Source organism: Sciurus vulgaris (genome assembly GCF_902686455.1).
Source record: "Sciurus vulgaris genome assembly, chromosome: 2".
Taxonomy (NCBI): Eukaryota; Metazoa; Chordata; class Mammalia; order Rodentia; family Sciuridae; genus Sciurus; species Sciurus vulgaris.
The window spans coordinates 52517764-52537503 of NC_136462.1; the positions used below are offsets into that span (position 1 = coordinate 52517764).

At 40.7% G+C, this 19740-nt stretch overlaps 1 long non-coding RNA gene across 3 annotated transcripts; it reads left to right on the forward strand.

Moving 5' to 3' along the window:
- The first annotated feature begins 2085 nt into the window (after positions 1-2085).
- LOC306655073 lies at positions 2086-19740 on the forward strand. Of its 3 annotated transcripts, XR_013762188.1 has the most exons (3): positions 2086-6807; positions 7366-7571; positions 17007-19740. It is a non-coding gene; the product is annotated as an uncharacterized lncRNA (long non-coding RNA). The 3 variants fall into 3 exon arrangements; XR_013762187.1 differs by having other exon boundaries at positions 2086-7571; XR_013762189.1 differs by lacking the exons at positions 2086-6807; positions 7366-7571 and adding an exon at positions 9034-14783.

The following is a 19740-nucleotide window of genomic DNA, read 5'->3' on the forward strand; positions in this document are numbered from 1 at the left end:
ACTGGTGTAGGGGACTCTTACAGCATTATAGATTGACTTTCAAATAAGGACTGCTTCCTGTTGTAGAGGAGCCACTGTGCTTCCCGGTATTCAAGTGTGTGTGTGTTTCTGTGTGTGTGTGTATGTTTAGCTTCATTGAACGTTTGTTAAATATTCTAAAGCAAGCTACTTTAAACCAAAGCAGTGCTTAAACCTAATATTCCCCAGGAGAATCTTGAAACAGCTATATAGGCTTACAAAGCTAGATGGCAGAGCAATCACATAGTTAAAAGACTTCATGTGAAGTTCAGTTTTAAAAAATGAAATTCCTTGTTTGTAAAATATATATATCTATATATTTTTTTAATTTCTGAATTTAAAATAAATGGTAAAATATTTGTAGAAAAATGAAATTCCTGTTTGAGTGGTAGAAAGGTAATTTAATGTGATGGTCAAGAGAAATGATTTTTAAGGTTAAAAAAATCAGGAAAATTTTCCTTATGCTAGAGTTTTGATAATCATAACCAACTTCATGCATTAGGCTTCCTAGAGTGGCGAGTGCACTAGAGGTGTGGATTTGGCAGCAACCTGGGCAAAGAGTCTCTTTCAAGCTCTTCTACTGAGCAATCTGGTACCTAAGTGTCTATCCATTGTATTTCTTTCTCTTCCTCATGCTCTTATCTGTTAAATGTACATCAGCTCCTTTACATTACCTGATAAATAACAAATGCAGATGACTTGAAAGCAACTAAGATCTTTGAAAAGTTACACAAGCATGGGAAAATGGAATAGGTAATGGGTATCTAAAGATTTGGAGTCAGGATATCAAGCTTCAAAATCTCAGTCCTGTAATCTTGGCCAACTTGTATAACGTCCTTGAGCCTCCCTTTTCTTATGGGTAAAAATGAGAATTAGAGTAGTACCATGTCATAGTTGCTCTTGTTACTGTGAGAACTGACCACTGTGATAATGTGATGTTATAAGAAATATATATTTGGTTTATGCCCCTGAAGACCTTTGCAATATCTTAAATGATGTGTTTTTATATGCTAGTGAGATGACTGGTTCCTAGAAACTCCTGAATAAGCCTCAGGATGGAAGGCTGGTTACTGAGATTAGAGAGTTGGTATATTCAACCCCATTCCCCAACCTCCTGGAGAGGAGGGGAGCTGAAGACCATTGATCATCAATGGCCAATGAGTTATCAACCATACTTACATAAGGAAGCCTCCGTTTAAAAACCCAAAGGACTGGGTTCCAGGAGCTTCCAGATGGCCGAACTCATGGAGGTGCCTAGAAGGCGATTGTGCCCAGAGAGGACATGAAAGCTCCTTTCACCCTCCCCTATATCTTGCTGCAGGAATCTCTTGTATCTGGCTGTTCATCTGTATCCTTCATAAACACATAGTAAAGTGTTTCCCTGAGTTCTGTGAGCTACTCTAGCAAATTTCTTGAACCTGAAAAGGAGGTCGTGGGAACACTGATTGTCAGCCTGTCAGAAGCACAGTGCACAACCTGGGTCTTGCCACTGGCGTCTCGAGTGAGGGGCAGTCTTGTAGGGTTGAGTCCTGCCCTCACCCTATGGGTCTGACACCATCTCTTAGTATATAGTGTCAAAATGGAATTAAATTCTAGGATGCTCAGCTGGTATCTGCTGGAGGACTGATTACTTGTGGGGCTTTCTCCCCACACATCTGATGTCAGAAGTATTGTGCTGAGTGCATGAGAGTAGGAAAAGCACTTTGTTTTTTTCTGTATCTCTCGGAACCAGTTAGTCACTGTCACTACCACCTTTTATGTTTATAGTTTTACATTAAAATATAAATCCCCCAAACATTTGGATGGGTAGATATTATTGTCTGCCTACGATGGAATCCGGGCCAGACAGGGTCATCCATCTGAAGTGGGAAGCTTGAAACTAATTCAGACACAACCCCATGTTCAGGGCTTTTCCCAGTTACCAGTCTACTTTCCAAAAATAAAAACAACTTTAAGTGAGAAGATTTAGGATCTTTTTGAAATGCAGGTAATTCTTAACACTCATTTTGGTTTGGGGTAAGTATCCCCAAAGGACCAGGTATTAAAGACTTGGTCCCGGGCCTATAGCATTATTGAGATGTGGTGAAACTTTTAAGAGTTGGGACTCTGTGCAAGGTCTTAGGTCACTAGGGATATGCCCTCAAAAAGTACTGTGGAATGCGAGTCTCTTTTTCTGTTTGCTTCTGGGTTGCCATGAGGTGAGCAGCTTCCTCTACCTCTTACTCCCTATCATGATATGCTGCCTTGCCATAGGTCCAAAAACAATAGGTTCACCTGCCTACAGACTGAAGCCTACAAAACTATGAGGAAAAGCAAACCTTTTCTATATTTTAAATTGATTACCTCAGGTATTTTGTTATAGTAATGGAAAGCTAACATACTCCTAGGTCAAATATCTTAAAAACTAGACCGGATAGGAAAAAAATTGTCCAGTATCAAACCATCCAGAGAGTCAGGATCTAGAGGATTAGGGCATATCTAGAGTTTAGGAATACAGCCTGCATTCCCTTGAGGGAGTGCACAGAGGGTGACTAGGAAGGAAGAAGCAATTCTAGTGTTTGCAGTCCCAGGGCATGATGAGCCTGCGGTGAGGTCCTTGAAGCTAGATGTCTTCTTCGTACCCCATGCCCTAGTACTTGGCACAGTAGGTTCCTAAGAAGTATTTGCTGACATGTATGTATTAATACCCTAGGAAGAAATTTCTTTTTATTATAACTATGTCGAGATAAAAATTCCTATGTGAGAGTATTCATGGACACCCCACTTTCATTCTGGAGTTCATCAAAAGAATTCTGCAAGGGACAGCTCAGGCCCTCTATCCCCCTCTCCAGTAGGGGGTGTTCCTGTGTGTGAGTGTGTTGCAGTTATAAATTAGGACCCCACATTAGACTCCTCAGGCTGACATTATAGAATACCATAAAAGGTGGCCTACACAACAGAAATTTATTTTCTCACTGTTCTTGAGGCTTCAAGTCCAGATCAATGTGCCAGCAGGGTTGGTGTCTGGTGAGGTTGTCTTCCTGACTTGCAGCTGACCGACTTCTCCCTGTGTCCTCATGTGACCTTTCCTCTGTGTGTGTCTGTACTCCGGGTGTGTCGTCTTCTTACAAAGACACCAGTCCTATTGGATCACATATCTACCTTATGACCATATTGAATCTTATCTACCTTTTTAAAGGTCCTGTCTAAATACCTGGCTGGCTGCTGGTGCTTTAATGTATAGATTTGGCAGAGGGCAAATAGCATGGGAAGAGGGATGTGGTGTGTGGTGTGCACAGTTCAGGGTAAAACCCCCTTCATTATTAATTGAGAAGCATGGAGGAAGTCTCTTTAAAATGATCTTTCCTATTAACCATTGTACTTTATGGCACAGCTCCAGGGCTGGCTCACATGGGTGTATAACCCTTCTAGAGTCCCAAGGATTCTTTTTTTTTTTTTTTAAATATATTTTAGATGTTGATACACTCTTATTTTATTCATCTATTTATATGTGGTGCCAAGAATTGAACCTGGTGCCTCACGCATGCTAGGCAAGTGCTCTACCACTGAGCTACAACCCCAACCCCCCAAGGATTCTTAACAGCAGAGCTGCCTATATCCACATGCCAGCATAGCTAGAGGAAGCTGTCCTGGAACACAAATTCTCTTCAGCTTTGAAGTTGAAAGTTGGTTGACTCATGTCTCATTCCTCACTGGGCTTTTTGATTTCTTCCCATCCAAATAAAACTCATCCAAATAAAACTTAGCACTGTTTGTCGATTGTTCAATCTATGAATTCCATTCCATGTTAAGCTTCAACCTCTTATTCCATAGGCTTTTCAGTAATCAGCAAACTGATGGGGAAAGATTTCTTTGGGTAGGGACCCTGGAAATCATCCTAGGCCTCCTTTTAATATTGGCCAGGAACTTGAGAAGATCCCTGATTTAGTGTCTTTGACATGTGTCTCCCCTCAGGTGGGTGCCCCTGTTTGTGAGGGATGCTGGAAATCCATCCCTGGATGCTGTGAAGCCCTACCTGTGCCCATATTTCATGGTGGAGTCTCTCTCCTGGTTGTCCCTCCTTGATGCTTAATATTGGTCCTTTTTTTTCAACTTGACCATCTTAGTCTGTGCTATAATAGAATACCAAAGGCTGGTAATTTATAAAAAATAAAGATTTAAAAATTATCATCATCATCATTTCATGGCACTAGAGATTGAATCCAGGGATTCTTACCACTGAACTACATTACCAGCCTTTTTATTTTTTATTTTGAGACAGTGTCTCTAAGTTGACCTGGCCGATCTTGAACGTGTGATTCTCCTATTTCAGCCTTCCAAGTAGCCAGGATTTCAGGTGTGTACCACCATACCTGGCAAAAATACAGGTTTATTCAACTCCCAATTCTGTAGGCTGTGAATTTCAAGGGGCTGTATCCAGTGAGGGACTTTTTACTGGTAAGGAGTCTGCAGAGTCCCAAGGTGGCATAGGGCATCACATGGACAGAAGCCACATTCAAGAGACAGAGACAGTATGGCTTTAATAACAGACCCACTTGTGAAAGAACCCATTAACCCATCAATCCATTAATACATGATTAAGCCCTCATGATCTAATGACCTCTTAAAAGTCCCACTTCCAAATACCATTAAACAATGACTTTTGGGATTAAGTTTCTAACACATGAATTTTGGGGGACAAACCTTTAAACTGTAGCTCAAACTATATCACTAACCTTACCCTACCTTTCTGTATTTTAAAGATCAAGACTCTCAGATGCTCATTTGGCAATTTCCAACCAGTTGATCTTAACTTAATTAGACTTACCATAATAATGACTTTTATCTAGAATCATCTCCTCACAAAGCCTGTATCTCTTATGTTATTTCCATTTATGATAATTTTACTGACAAAGAAGTGTTGGAATTATATCCTCTACGTTAATGAGAACATCTGGAAAATACCAAGTGAGCTGTAAGGAAAGCCTGGTCTTCTGTTGGACCCTAAAAATTGTGTACTTCTCTTTTCACTGTTATTCATACATACTAACATTGTGTAAAAATTCAACATTCACATTGCTGTACCTGGAGGTAGGTCTATTTGCTAAAATACCTGTACAAATAATAATTAAAAAAAAGAAAGGCAGCTTGGGCTGAATGACATCAGGTATAGAAAGGTAATGTCTATACCTTTGACCTTCTGTTGGACCCTAAAAAGTGGCAGAAGAATATACCATCTTTTAAATGAGTGGCAGAAATAAAACCTTCGAGGATTGCAAGGAGGAGGACCTCCCTGTTATGCTGCTGCAGCATGTATTTGTCGGGGAGACAGACCCTGATGGGGCCTATCAGCAGAAGAAAGTGAGGAAAGGGTTCAAGCAATTTGAGGACAGGAAGGGGATGTGGGGGCAGGAGCCCAGGATAACTTGAGAGAAGGACTGAAACCTTATGAACAGTAATGACAGCTTACTAGTTAACAATTTTGGAGTCCTCTGTGCCTCCTACATTTTAATACACTTTACATACATTATCCTTTCTGATGCTTACCGGTGACCTTGGGAAGTAGTTGACATTATATTCATGGCAAAACTGAAGTTCAGAGATGTTAGATCACTTTCCTAGGGTGTTCCAATTAGTTCTGAAACCCATGTTCTTAATCACCAACTGCTTTCTGTGGGTAAGGGGTGTGGGCCAGGCTGGCAGGAGATAAGATCTCCCAGTACTTAGAACACTGGGAAACTCAGGGCCTTAGGAGAGTGAGAAGGTGTTGGTCACAATTTAAGCTTCTGTGGTCTGCAGGCAGTCCTGGACTGCACTGACCCTGATAATGGAGGGCTGACATTCAGGCTTCTGGCGCTATGAAGAATGAATGCTCACTTGCCAGGTACCTCTTTCTTTAGAAAATAAAACCAGAGTAACTCCACTGTGGTTTCCTCAGGAGAGGGTAGAAGGATTTTGCCAACGGGAAATGTTTCCCAGGTAAAGGACAGCAGGGAGGGAGGACGAGGAGTGGGAGGGAGGTCTGAGAGCAGCCTCTGAGAAGGCAGAAGAAATAATGTGCACACCAGGAGAGGAAGGGAGGAGGACATGGGTAGAAGTGACACTGGAGTTCCTCTGCTTCTACTGGTGGATGGGGTGTGTGTAAGCTGCTGGCCTCTGCAGCTGAGAAAGCCTGCTGTATTGTTAGCAGCTAATGAAGGCAGGGATGCCAGCCAGCATCATCTCTGAGGGTTGCGACTAGCAAAGCCCAATTCTTCTACACCACCATTGAGTAGTTTGTGGCTGCTCTTAATAACAGACTATGTCCTCCAGTGTTGCAGCAGACCCCAGAAGCTCACTGCCAACTTCTTTCCAGGTTCTTGTCTCATGAATTCAAAGAATGAAATCCACAGGTGATGAAGAGTGTATGCAAAAGAGTAGGAAGAAAAGATAGAGCTCTCACGGGGAAAGGGACCTGATAGGGGTTGCTGCTTGAGTGTGCTAGTCTGTAGGTTTATATAGCACTTGGGCCAATGCTGTTGGTCCAAATTTATGCTAATTAGGGTTTGGAAAAGTACTGACATTATTGGTTAACCCTTAAGTCTGAACTTCCATTTGGATCTACTCTATTTCCATTTCCTCACTGTTTTCCTGCAATCCCAGGTTCCCAAGAAGCTGAGGTTGGTGGATCATAGATGATTGGGGATTCAGAGCTGCAGCTCTGGGTAGAGCAGACATCTGCACTGGGTCCAGACAGGCTGCTGCGGCGTGACAGGTCAGTGCATCCTGGCTTGTCTCGGCCCTGGCTCCCTGAGACTCAGGCAACCAGAGGTAAGTCAGGTTTTAAAATGGGCAATGTACAAAAGACAGCACTTACTGGTTACCTTGTCTATATTAGACCTGTGTAAGCTCTCATTTTACAAACTTTTGTGTAATACTTAGACAAACTCAACCATTTAGTTCTCAGAAGTATGCATATCTCTAGCCACATGTATTTAGGGTGTCAACTTATTGTAATTACCTAAAATAATAGTTGCTTATTTAATAGAGCAGTTGTTTAAAAGATCTTAAAATAGGCACAAACTCTAATTTTTTAAGACTTTAGTTTTCTTAAGTAATAGAACCTAATAGACACAGGGATTATCTTGATAGATAAGTATTGAATGTCTCTTTTAACAAACATTTGTGAAGAAAAGTTTAGTGAAAAACTTTATATTGCCCATGAAAACCAAGATATCAGACAAGCCTAGTTAATATTTTAAGCCAGTTATCCTTGGGCCTGCATAGGTTCTGTCATGCACATGTGAGAAAGGTGTTTTCTGCAGAGGAGTAAAGAAAGAGATGCTGGGCTCATGCTTCGGGGGTTAATGGGTTGTCTTTTTCCCAAAGACCTTGGGTCATACTAAGACTTCATCTCAGAATCCAAGATATATCAGGTGAGGCACCTTCCACCATTGAACCTAGTCAGTCTGAATGTGAAAGGAAGAAGCAGACACTTGAACGAGTTGGGTCAAACTGTTCCACTGAGAAGCTGAAGCAGAGCTGGACCTACATTCCTCTGTCAGCGACGAAGGGGATTGATCCAGTTTCCTTCAGTAAGACTGTCACCTGTGTCTTCAGACTGGTGACTCTGCTAACTGCTTTTAATTGGTCTACAGGTGCCTGGTATTTCTTTTTTGTATAGAGGTAGATTTTCCTGAAAGAACTATGGAACTCCAGGAAAAAATGATAGCTCTGTTATTCTGTTCCACTCACCCTTCCAAAGGGCCCCACGATGGCACCAAAAGATGAAACCAAAGTTTCTCTGCTTCTACTGACAAGTGGGTTCTGTGTAAGCAGCAGGCCTCTGCAGCCAAGAAAGCCTGTTGTGGGCTGGGATTGTGGCTCAGTGATAGAGTGGTCGCCTAGCACAGGTGAGGCACTGGGTTCGATCCTCAGCCCCACATAAAAATAAATAAATAAGAGAAAGGTATTGTGTCCATCTACAACTAACAGAAGTTTTTTCTTTTTTTAATTTAAATTTTTATTTTTACAGACTGCATTTTGATTCATTGTACACAAATGGGGTACAACTTTTCATTTCTATGGTGGTACACGATGTAGATTTGCACCTTTCCTGTAATCATACATACACATAGGGTAATGATGTCTGTCTCAGTCTACTATCTTTCCTTTCCTCACCCCCTCCCACCCCATTTTCCTCTATACTATCCAAAGTTCCTTCATTCTTCTGTCCCCCTCTACCTCTCCTCTCATTATGTGTTGTCATCCACTTATCAGAGAAAACAAAAAAAAAAAATTTTTTTTAAATAAGAAAAAAAAAAAAAAAAAGAAAAAGAAAAAGAAAAGAAAGCCTGTTGTGTTACAGCTATTCAAGGCAGGAGATACCTGCCAGCATCATCTCTGAGGGTCGCAGCTGGCAAAGCCCAATCCCTCTCTACTACTGCCCAGATATCATGATTGTTACCCGCAAAGGAGAACAGAGTCTGGAGAGAAACAGATACTGCTATTAAAGATCTAAAATGCAGAGGGGTTGACAGTCGCTGAGAGGCGACCTCCTTTGAAAAACATGACTGCTGAAAGGAATTCCTCATCCTGTTTGCCTTGCTCTTTACAGTTTGCCAAGTGCTTTTTGGTCTGTTACTTATTCTGTCATCAACCCTGTTTGACAAATCACTTTTATTTCAAGGGTGAGAGGAACTTTAGTTCCTCTAGAACACCAGTTCCTCTGGAGGTGAGGTGTAGGAGGGGTAGGTGCACTCTGCAGTCCTGTGGTGAGGTCTATCTCTTGGTGAGCCTGACTCCTGGGGCTGAGAACTTGGCCAGTGCTTCTTCCCATGCCCCGCAGGCGGGACAGAGTGGCTGGGAGTGCTGGGGTTGGGCATTTCCCTTCCCTGGTGTGGCCAGGCTCTGAAAATCCCAGTAGGTTAGGTTCTGGCAAGAAGTTTCTCTCCAAGACAGGACTTGTTAAGAACAGAATGCTAAGGCAGGATTCAGAATGGTTCCTTTGCTCTCCCTTGCCTGAAGACTGGAGGGGATTTTTCTCTAATCTTTCCCATGAGAATCTATCTGGAGGAAAATTTCACCAGCTGTGGAACCCCGTTGACTGGGCACTAGAGTTCTTGACACAGGCTTGTCCACACTGCATCTTCAGTGATTCAGCAGTTTTCCTACCCCAGAACTGGCTCCCCTGGAGGATTCGGCTTTGGTAAATTTATGATTCTCTTCTCTGCCTGTCTGTCCAATTTTGAAGGCAGTGTTTGCCCTGTTGCTTTGCCTCTTTGACGGATCTAAGAAGAGATGTTGATTTTTTAATTTGTTCAGTTTTTTCCTTGTGAGGATGAAGTGGCAGCTTCTAAGTGCCTACTACAAGTGAGGGGCACTTTAACATCATCGTAATAATCACATTCTGTTCTTTCTGGCCCATCTTCTGCTCAGACTAACTGAGCTACCATCACGTGTCAGACACTGTTCTGTGTTCCACCTGCATTATTAAAAATTGCACAAGGGTAATTTAGACTTAGTTTGGGTTGCCTAGAAGCAGAGTAGACATCAGTGTTTTGTGTACATGAGACTTACTTAAAGAACACTTTTAGGAAAATCTAATGAGGTGGGCAGGGAAGCATAATATGGAAAAAGGGTTCTATACAGGATGGGATTTTTGCCTGATGCACAGGAGCTCTGGAGTATGAATTGCACCCTTCTCCTTGCTGAGAAAAGGGGTAGGGCTTTTTGTACTCTAGCTAAATTATTTACAAACTATGGTGAAGGACTTCCAACTTGTTCCATTTTACAGATGAAAAAATTGAGGCACAGAAAGTTGGATAATTTACTTGAGGTTACATGACCGGTTTGTGGTAGAATTGGGTTTGAACTTTAGGCGTTATGGCTCTGCAGTTATACTTCTACACTGCATTTTATAAGGACATTCAATTAATCTCATTTGAGTTTTCAAAAGCTCTATGAGGTAGGTGGGGTACCAGTGATCATTCTTATTTTTCAGATGAGGAAACTGAAGGTCAGATATAGTACCCATCCCTTCCCCCCACCCCTAGCCAGATCCTGGTCTTCTTTCCCATGTAGTGTCTTTCTTTGTTAAATGAACCAGAAGTTTTTTTCACTGACATATGATATAGGGGGTTGTGGGGTTGGGAAGAAGCAATTGTCTGATTTAGGAGCATATCACTTGAGATGTATAGAGTACATACTTGAATTCTTTTTAAAATTTTTATTTTTACTTATATATGACAGTAGAATATATTTTGGCAGAATATACAAACATAGAGTGTAACTTATTCTATTTAGATTCCCTCTTTCATGGTTGTACATGATGTGAAGTTACCCTGGTCGTGTAAACAAATATAAGGCAAGGAAAGTTATTTCCAATTAATTCTACTCTCCTTCCTATTCCCCTCCTTACTCCCTTCTCTTTGTTTCCCTTTACTAATTCAATGGGTTTCTATTATTCTCCTCCCCAACCTCACTTGTTTTGGGTTAGCATTCACAAATCAGAGAGAACATTCAGGTATTTTTTTTTGGGGGGGGGATTGGCTTATTTCACTTAGCATGATATTCTCCAGTTCTATCCATTTACTGGCAAATGCCATAATTTCATTCTTCTTTATTGAATATTTCATTGTGTATGTACATATTTATATCACATTTTCTTTATCCATTCATCCATTGAAGGACACCTGGGTTGTTTCCATAGCTCGGCTATTGTGAGTTGAGCTGCTATAAACATGGATGTGGCTGTATTACTCTAGTATGCTGTTTTTAAGTCCTTTGGGTATAACTGGAAGAGTGAGATAACTGGGTCATGTGGTGGTTCTATTCCAAATTTTCTAAGGAATAGAAACCACTCTGCTTTCCAGAGTGGTTGCACAAATTTGCAGTCCCATCAATAATATATGAGGCTACTTTTCACCTGAAATCCTCACCAACATTTGTTGCTATTTGTGTTCTCTATAACTGCCGTCTGACTAGAGTGAGGTGGAATCTCAGTGTGGTTTTAATTTGCATTTCTCTAATTGCTAGATGCTGAACATTTTTTCATATTTTTTTTTGACTATTCGCATTTCTTCTTCTGTGAAGTATTTGTTCAGTTCCTTTGCCCATTTATTCATTGGATGATTTATTTTTCTGGTGTTAAATTTTTTTGAGTTCTTTATATATCCTGGAAATTAATGCCTTTTCTGAGGTACTGATGGTGAAGATTTTTTCCCCATCTGTAGGATCTCTGTACACATTCATGACTGTTTCCTTTGCTGTGAAGAAGCTTTTCAGTTTGATATCATCTCATTTATTGATTCTTGATTATACTTCTTGTGTTTTAGGAGTCCTGTTGAGGAATTTGGTTCCCAAGCCAACATGTTGGAGAGTTGGGCCTATTTTTTCTTCCAGTAAGTGCAGGGTCTCTGGTCTAATACCTAGGTCTCTGATATACTTAGAGATGAGTTTTCTGCAGGGTGAGATATAGGGGTTCAATTTCATTCTATTACAGATTGATTTCCAGTTTTCCCAGCACCATCTGTTGAAGAGACTATCTTTTCTCCATTGTATGTTTATGGTGCCTTTGTCTAGAATGAGGTAAATGTATTTATGTGGGTGTGTCTCTATGTCTTCTGTTCCATTGGTGTTCATGACTATTTTGGTCTTGATACTAAGCTGGTTTTGTTGCTGTGGCTCTGTGGTATAGTTTAAGTTCTGGTATTGTGATGCCTCCTGCTTTATTCTTCTTGCTGATTGCTTTGGCTAGTCTGGTTCTCTTATTTTTTAAAATGAACCTCATGACTGCTTTTTCTATTTCTGTGAAGAATGTAATTGGAATCTTTATAGGAATTGCATTAAATTTGTATAGCGCTTTTTGTAGTGTGACCATTTTGATAATATTGATTCTGCCTATCCAGGAACATGGAAGATTTTTTCCATTTTTCTGAGGTCTTCCTCAATTTCTTTCTTTAGTGTTCTGTAGTTTTCATTTTAGAGGTCTTTCACCTCTTGTTAGGTTGATTCTCAAATATTTTATTATTTTTGAGGCTATTGCAAAGGGGATAGTTTTCCTGATTTCTCTTTCTGCTGATATAACCTTGGTGTATAGAAACGCAACTGATTTATTGGTATTGGTTTTAAATCCTGCTACTTTGTTGAATTCATTTATGAGTTCTAGGAACTTTCTAGTAGAGTTGTTTGGGTCTTCTAAATTTAGAATCATGTCATTGGCAAATAGGGATAGTTTGAGCTCTTCTTTTTCTATTCATTTCCCTTTAATTTCTTCTGTCTGATTGCTCTGGCTAGGGTTTCGAGGACTATGTTGAATAGAAGTGGTGAAAGAGGGCATCCTGGTCTTGTTCCAGTTTTTAGAAGGAATGTTTTCAGTTTTTCTCCATTTAGAATTGTGTTGGCCTTGGGTTTAGCATATATAGCTTTTAAAATGTTGAGATATGTTCCTACTATCCCTAGTTTTTCTAGTGTTTTGATGTTTTGAGCATGAATGGATGCTGATTTTTTTTTTTTTTTTGGTACTAGGAATTGAACCCGGGGGTGTTGACCACTGAGCCACATTCCCAGCCCTATTTTGTATTTTATTTAGAGACAGAGTCTCACTGAGTTGTTTAGTGCCACACAGTTGCTGAGGCTGGCTTTGAACTGGAGATCCTCCTTCCTTAACTTCCGCCTATAATCCGCTGGGATTATAGGCATACACCACCATGCCCAACTGGATTTACTGTTTTTTCTTTTTTTTTTGTGGTGCTGGGGATTGAACCCAGGGCTTTGTGCTTGACAGGCAAGCACTCTATCAACTGAGCAATATCTCCATCCCCGATTTACTTTTTCAATTGCAAAGTTGTAATAACAACATCCTGCACTGAATTCCTACTTGCAGAACAGTTATGAATTCTATAGGGAGAGCTTATACATGGAAGGAATTCAGATTGTTATTACAGAGTATCAGACATGCAAATATTTATTACTTCTATTAACATTCTGGAAGAAGTTATGTAGGAGGCCAGGTAGGACAGCTTAGGAAGACTGTGTCTCAAAAAAAAAAAAAAAAGAAAATAGCTGGAGATGTAGCTAGCTCGGTGGTAGAGCACTTGCCTAGCATGTGTGAGGCTCTGGGTTTAACCCTTACTGCCATTAAAAAAAAAGTTTTGGAAGAAAAGGAATTACAAGGTAATGACGAGGTTATAAATTTCAGCAGGAAAGAAGGAAAAATGTGGGTAAAAGTTTTTGTTTTCAGGGAAAAATAACTTGAAATGGAGTTTTATTATTTTAATAGTGGCTTTTGGTATTAGTTTCTTAAAATTTTGGGGACTAGGAGATGAATGCAAACCCACAAAGTTTGCTCTGAAACAGAAATAGCACAGACTACTGAAATGTGTGGTCTACATTTGATGCTTCTGTTTCTTATTCCCCAGTTTCTACTAAATCCTCCTAAACCTCATCTCTACCTAATCATTTACTGGTTGCATTCAGGTTCATTCTCTATTCTTTCCCTGCTCCATTTTCATCAAACCTGGTTTTCTGTTTTGTTTTTTGTTTCCTTTTGCAGTCTGGGGATGAACCAGGGCCTTGTACACACAAGGCAAGTGCTCTGCTACTGAGCCACACCCCAGCCCTCAAACCTGGATTTCTGAGTAGGTTTAGCCAATGGGAAGAGTTGGTAGAAATGCCAGATGGTTTTTGGCAGTGGCTCTGTCTATGATCCCAGGTCCTATAGACCATGCCCTTTTCCTGTGGGTACCAGCCTCTACCCATGCCGACCTAGTGGACTTGTTCAAGTTCCCACTGGCAGTCTTGGCTTCTGGGTTTTGATATCACCTCTCCTTTCTGTGTCTCTTTAGCTCCAGCAGAGGCAAAACCTCTGGTCTTAAGGCTGGGGAGATAGCTCAGTTGGTAGAGTGCTTGCCTTGCAGCACAAGGCCCTGGGTTTAATCCCCAGCACCACAAAAAACAAACAAACAAAAAAACCTTCTGGTCTTGCTAATCTCACCTCATTGTTCATTTGGTTTTTTTCTTCCATTGCATGGGTAACCGATTCCCTATATTAAATTCCCTCTGCTTAAATTGCCTCCCCTTGATTTTTAATTATTTGTTTTGTTCATTGTTACAGCTCTGTTCTCACCCTGTATTTTTTCTTCACACTCTTTTAACTAAATGAATTAATCTACTCCCATTTCTTAGCCTTCGTCTTTGCCTCACATATCCTTGTTTAGAACCATCTTTCTACCTTTCTAGAGGATGCTCCCAACTGCAATGTTGCAAAACTTTTGAGATCTTGATGCCCTAAGTTTTTTAGAGAGCTGAGAGAGCTGTGGGGATTCCTTTGCTTGGAGATAGATGGAAATTTAAAATCAGTGGCAGAGAACAGCAGTAAGTATAATGAATACTGTGGGTAAGTCACAGGAAATTTGGATAATTTTTTTCTGCTTTCCACCTGCACGGCCCTAGTCTAGAATCTCAAGCTGAAATGCTACAGGCTTCAGACAGGTAACATAGTTGAGTGAAGTGAGCTGGTGTCTTAATTTGTGTTCTTTTGACATAGAAATGCTTTGTATGCATTTTAAAACATAGGAATATTTTTCTTTTTTGAGGAAAATGCTCTCTTTTTTTCAGGAAAAATTCTGCCCCTTTGACTATTTTTTGTTTTCTCACTTAGTAGAGACATAAATACAGAAAAGTACTTTTCTACAATAAGAAAACACCCCTGCCAGCCTAATGGTGATGGACAACTCAAACATGCCTTTGACCTCAGGGTTAGACATGTGTGAGAAGGTGAAAGGACCTGAGGGAAGCTGGAGAGGGTAAGGCCTGATCAATGGGATGCAGGTTCTCAGCTCTATCTGAGTGTTGTCCTATGGAAGTGGATCTGGTGTTGTTACATCTTCCAATTTTTAAGAGAAGCCACAAGTCTATATTTTTATGTGGCATTTCCTGATTTGAAAATACTTGGGAATATTCCATACCTGATATGAAAACGTATTTACACTTGTGTTGTATGGGCCAATCAAAACATGTCTACCTGCTGAATTTGTCTTGTGAGCTTACAATTATTTTGTGACTTCTGTTTTAGTTCCAGCCTGCATAGTAAGCCTCACTTCTGTTTCTTTGAATCATTGTTTCTGAGCAGAAGGCTCACTGGGGTGTTACCTGCTCTGGTCTGAGTGTTTGTGTCACCCTTGAAATTCATAGGTTGAAACCTAATCACCAGTGAGGCCTTAGGAGGTAGGGCTGTTGGGAGGCGATTAGGTTATAAGGGCTCCATCCTTATGAATGAGATCAGTGCCCTTCTAAAAGAGGTCCCAGAGATCACCTTTTTCCTTTTACCATATGAGGACACAGTGAGAAGTCATCCACAAATCAGGAAGTGGTTTCTCATCAGATACCAAATCTCTGATGCCTTGATCTTGGAATTCTCAGCCTCCAGTAGGAAATATATCTCTGTTGTTTATAAGCTACCCAGTCTAAGGCATTTTGTTACAGAAGCCCAAATGCACCAAGATACTGCCGTGGCTTTCCCTTAATCATCGTTAACTCTTTGGATATTTGTTGTTTCTTCTGCCACATCCACTCTTCAGCCTTCCTCCTAATCTCTGTCCTGGGAGTCTGACTGAGATTTACTGCCCCAATAGCCTATCTGGCTTCATATTGGGTTCAGTTAGCCAGAGACATAGGTAGGGCACAGCGGGAGAGTGACATCTTGAAGTCCGCTGTTTACATGATTGGGCAGTGAGGATCATTCCTCTTGGACCATGGTTGTGGCTGTCTCTGACAAAATTACAGATGGAGTTATATTTCAACGTGGTATCTAAAAAAGCTAAATCTATACTTCTTCAGCCATGTTTTTTATTTTTATTTTTTTATACTGGGAATTGAACTTAGGGGCACTTTTACCCAACCCTTTTTATTTTCATTTTGAGACAGGGTCTTGCTAAGTTGCTGAGGCTGTCTTGAGCTTGTAATCCTCCTGTCTCAGGCTTCCCCGTTGCATTGCTGGGATTACTGGTGTGCACTACCATAACCTGGCAGCAGCCAAGTTCTTAATCAATCTTGGTATAGAGTCTTTTGGTTGCAACTATTGTCAAAAGCCCAAATTTGCTTTTCATTGATCTCTCTTGTCCAGGATTGTCACATCGGAATACAGGACCTTATGTCTCATTGGCTTCACTTTGTCTAGCTTTTTAAAATGTAACAATGCTAAAAACTGGCATGTTTTTTGCAATTAGAAGTTCTAGATGAATAGAAAGTTACTTTTACATTTTTAAAGTAGTATTGGCAGTTCATAAACATACTTGGTCTTTACTCCTATTCCCTCATTTCCCAAGGCAGGATAATCACAATCAAAACATTTTGGTTATGTTATTATGAAGCATAAGATCTGCCTCTTAATTCCTGTCTGCTTTCTCTCTTTGTGGTCATCTCCACTTTCTTAATCCCTATTCTTCTCCCATCCTTCAGACCCTTACTATTTTTTTTTCTTTATTATTCCAGATGAAATGTCATTGTGTATTCATTCTTCAATCCCTTGTTAGCATCCTTAATTCTTCGCTTTGTCTCGTGTAGTAAAACCTGCAACCTTAATCTCGTTTCTTCCCCTCCCCCCTCCCCTTCCTCCTCCTCCTCCTCTTCCTTCTCCTTCTTCTTCTTCCAGGGATTGAACCCAGTGGTACTTAACCAGTGAGCTACATCCCCAGCCCTTTTTCATATTTTATTTAGAGACAGGGTCTTGCTGAGTTGCTTTAGGACCTTGTTAAGTTGCTAAGGCTGACTTTGAACTCTCAAGCATCTGGAATTACAGGCACACACCACTGTACCTGAAATAGCTCATATCTTCTTAACACCTAAGACACTTCATCTCCCAAAACCTGAGATTTTGAGAGATGTTGGAGGTAGTCACACGACACCCGGGGATACTGTGTAGATGTAGGTTAATGGAGTGCTCATTTTCTTCAGTTCTCTCCTGTTCTTCTCAGGTTCCCATCTGCATTCCAGCTACCTCTTCTAAAGACAATCTTACTATTTTCCAGGGAAGAGACAGACAGCGACTGTTCCATATCCACATCTGTCTGCGTTGGCACCAGGCTGCACGCCCCATCCTCATGCTTTGATGGCGAGTCTCTAGGCACAGCTCATCCGTGAGCTGAAGTGCTACCTCTCCAGACTCCTCCTCACCTGTCTCCCTGGAATTTGTACCACTCCTTATTTCAGTGAAGTGCATTATCAAAGCCCAAGTTCTGTGGGTAAAAAATCTGGTCATCATTTTAAATTCCTCTTTTAACTTTTCTGATACTCTTTCAATTAGTCTATTCTGTTCTATTTAAAAAAAAAAAAATCTCTGGTACTTACCGCCTCTTCTTCATAGCCATTGCTTCTTCTCTCTGAGTTTAGATCCTCCTGATTTCTCCTTTAGAAGATTTCTAAAGCTGTGTGACTTGCCTCCCTGGGACTGCCAGGCCTTCTCAAAGCTTCAGGATTTCCTGCTGGGCGGACACACACCTGCCAAACACAGTGTTCAAGGCTCCCAAGAAAGAAGCCATGGAAAGCTTTCACTTAAGAAAAAGTCCCTTTCTTGACTTACTCAGAGATCAAAGAGGCCAATACAACCACAGACTAGAGAAAAAAACCTTGCTCCATTGCTGTTTAAACCCATTCAAAGGCTTAGGCTCCTTAAGCTCCCTGCAGTGTGATCTTAGAATTTCCCCAGAGGTAGACCTGACTAGATTCTGATAGTCCAGATTTTCACATTTTGCTGTTTTCCTCTTAGTGTGTTAAATCTTTTCCTGTTTCCCATCCTTCTTTCAGCTCTCAGTGTTATCATTCCAATATTAGTTGGATTCCTTCCCTCTCAACTCCCATAGCCAGCACTTGACCAAGAACATAAAGAGGAGATGAGGCACTGGGTCCAGGGAGAGTGTTGTGTAGTTCCCGCCGTTCAAACAAAACGTGAGGGCTCTGTCTTACCCGTCCTCGTGCCTAAGCTTCAAGTTTTGGCTCATGAATCTCTTCTGTGACCTCCAGGTAGAGGGGCCTTCAGTGTGTCCCCCAGATCTACAAACCTCCTCTGCCCTTCAGCAATCACTGAATTCTCATTCTTCATTGCCTGTCCCCAAGGCACTGTGAGCTCTGTGAGGGCAGGGGTATGTTTGTTTATCTGGGTGCTCTCAGGGTCAGGCATGTCCTAGGTCCTTTATTAAAGTTTGTCTAATGAACAAGTCAAACTTCACATCCTGATTGGAAATGCTTAAACTTTCCTTTTCTTCATTTTCCAAGACCAAAACGTCAAAATCCTTTATTTATTTATTTATTGTTTTGCCGCCCTCCTTCTTCAGTGGCCTGGGATCTACTCCCTATTTTCTAGGACATTACCACCACACTTGTCCAGGTTCCTGTTTTCTCTTACCAGGAACTGATTAATTATTTATTTATTTTTTGGTGATGCCCTGCTGTCAATCAATTCAGGTTGCCACAGATTGATGGTTTAAATAACAGATATTTATTCTCACAGATCTGGAGTCTGGGAAGTCCAGTATCATTCCTGGATCACCTCCCAAGGCTCTACCTCTTTCTTTCTTTTTTTTTTTTCTCCCCTCAGGGGCTGGGAATTTGAACAGGGGTCCTTGCGCATGCTAGGCGAGTGCTCTCCAACACGAGCTGTCTCTTCAGCTCCTCTATCTCTCAATACCATCCTATTAGGGGCTGTAGCAGTCCACAGGCCATTAGAACTTCGGCATATGAATTTTGGGGGAACACACACATTCAGTCCACAACAACTAGTTTAGTGACCGCTCTCCACCAGGTGCTGATTGGTTTTAAAATTCCAGTTCAGGAATGCCCCAGAGAGTCTTATGGATGGTCTAAAGTCTGTCAACTTCCTGAAATATTATACAAATTATCAGTATTTTTTTTCTAGACCAAAGGTCTACCTTTTTTTTGCTCTTTTTTTCTATTTCAATGACTTTATTAAAAAATTAATAACAAGTATATATTACATATATTAATATATATATAAAAAAAGGAAAAAAGGACCTCTATTAGTTGTATTAGTTGCAATGTATTATAAATTAGATCTAACATGAAATTATAACAAAAACTGTGATTTGGAAAAATGTTTTGTTCAAGAATCACATAATTTCAAATACCTTCCAAAATAGTTTTATAGATCACTTCAAAAGAAAGCAAGTAAGACATTTAAATCATTAAATATGTTTCACTAGTATCTGCAAACAGAATGCCAAGAAATAGTGTTTAAACTTGGAATGTGTACCATGTCTTTTTTCCTCAGTACAGGCTTAGCCCAGCACTTTGTATAGGCTATGTCAATAGGCGAAGTTCCATGTACATGGGTTTGACATTAGCTGTCTCAATTTATAGCTGTGGTAGTTAATCCACTGGGCTGCCATACTGAAGTCCGGGGAACAGTTCTGGGGATAGATGCCTGTAAGGTGGTTTGATTGTAACATGAGCAACACCAGCAACATCTCCAATTTCTTTTTGGGTCCTCTTCTGGGCTGACACCTGTAAGGTCATGTAAATAGCTGTTGCAGCCACAGAGATCAGGCTTCTCCAGGAACCAAGACTAAATTCCATAGCCTTATGAGCTTAATGTGTAGCTGCCATCTGTACTTGGTTTGAAAGTCCTAGGAACCCCCTTTTGCCTTCTGCAGTATAAAGAGAAGCATAAGCTATGGCCTCAGTAATTCTTCTCTTCAGGACCTCTTCTGTTAATAACTTGCTTGAATAAATTATTTGTTTGATCAACTG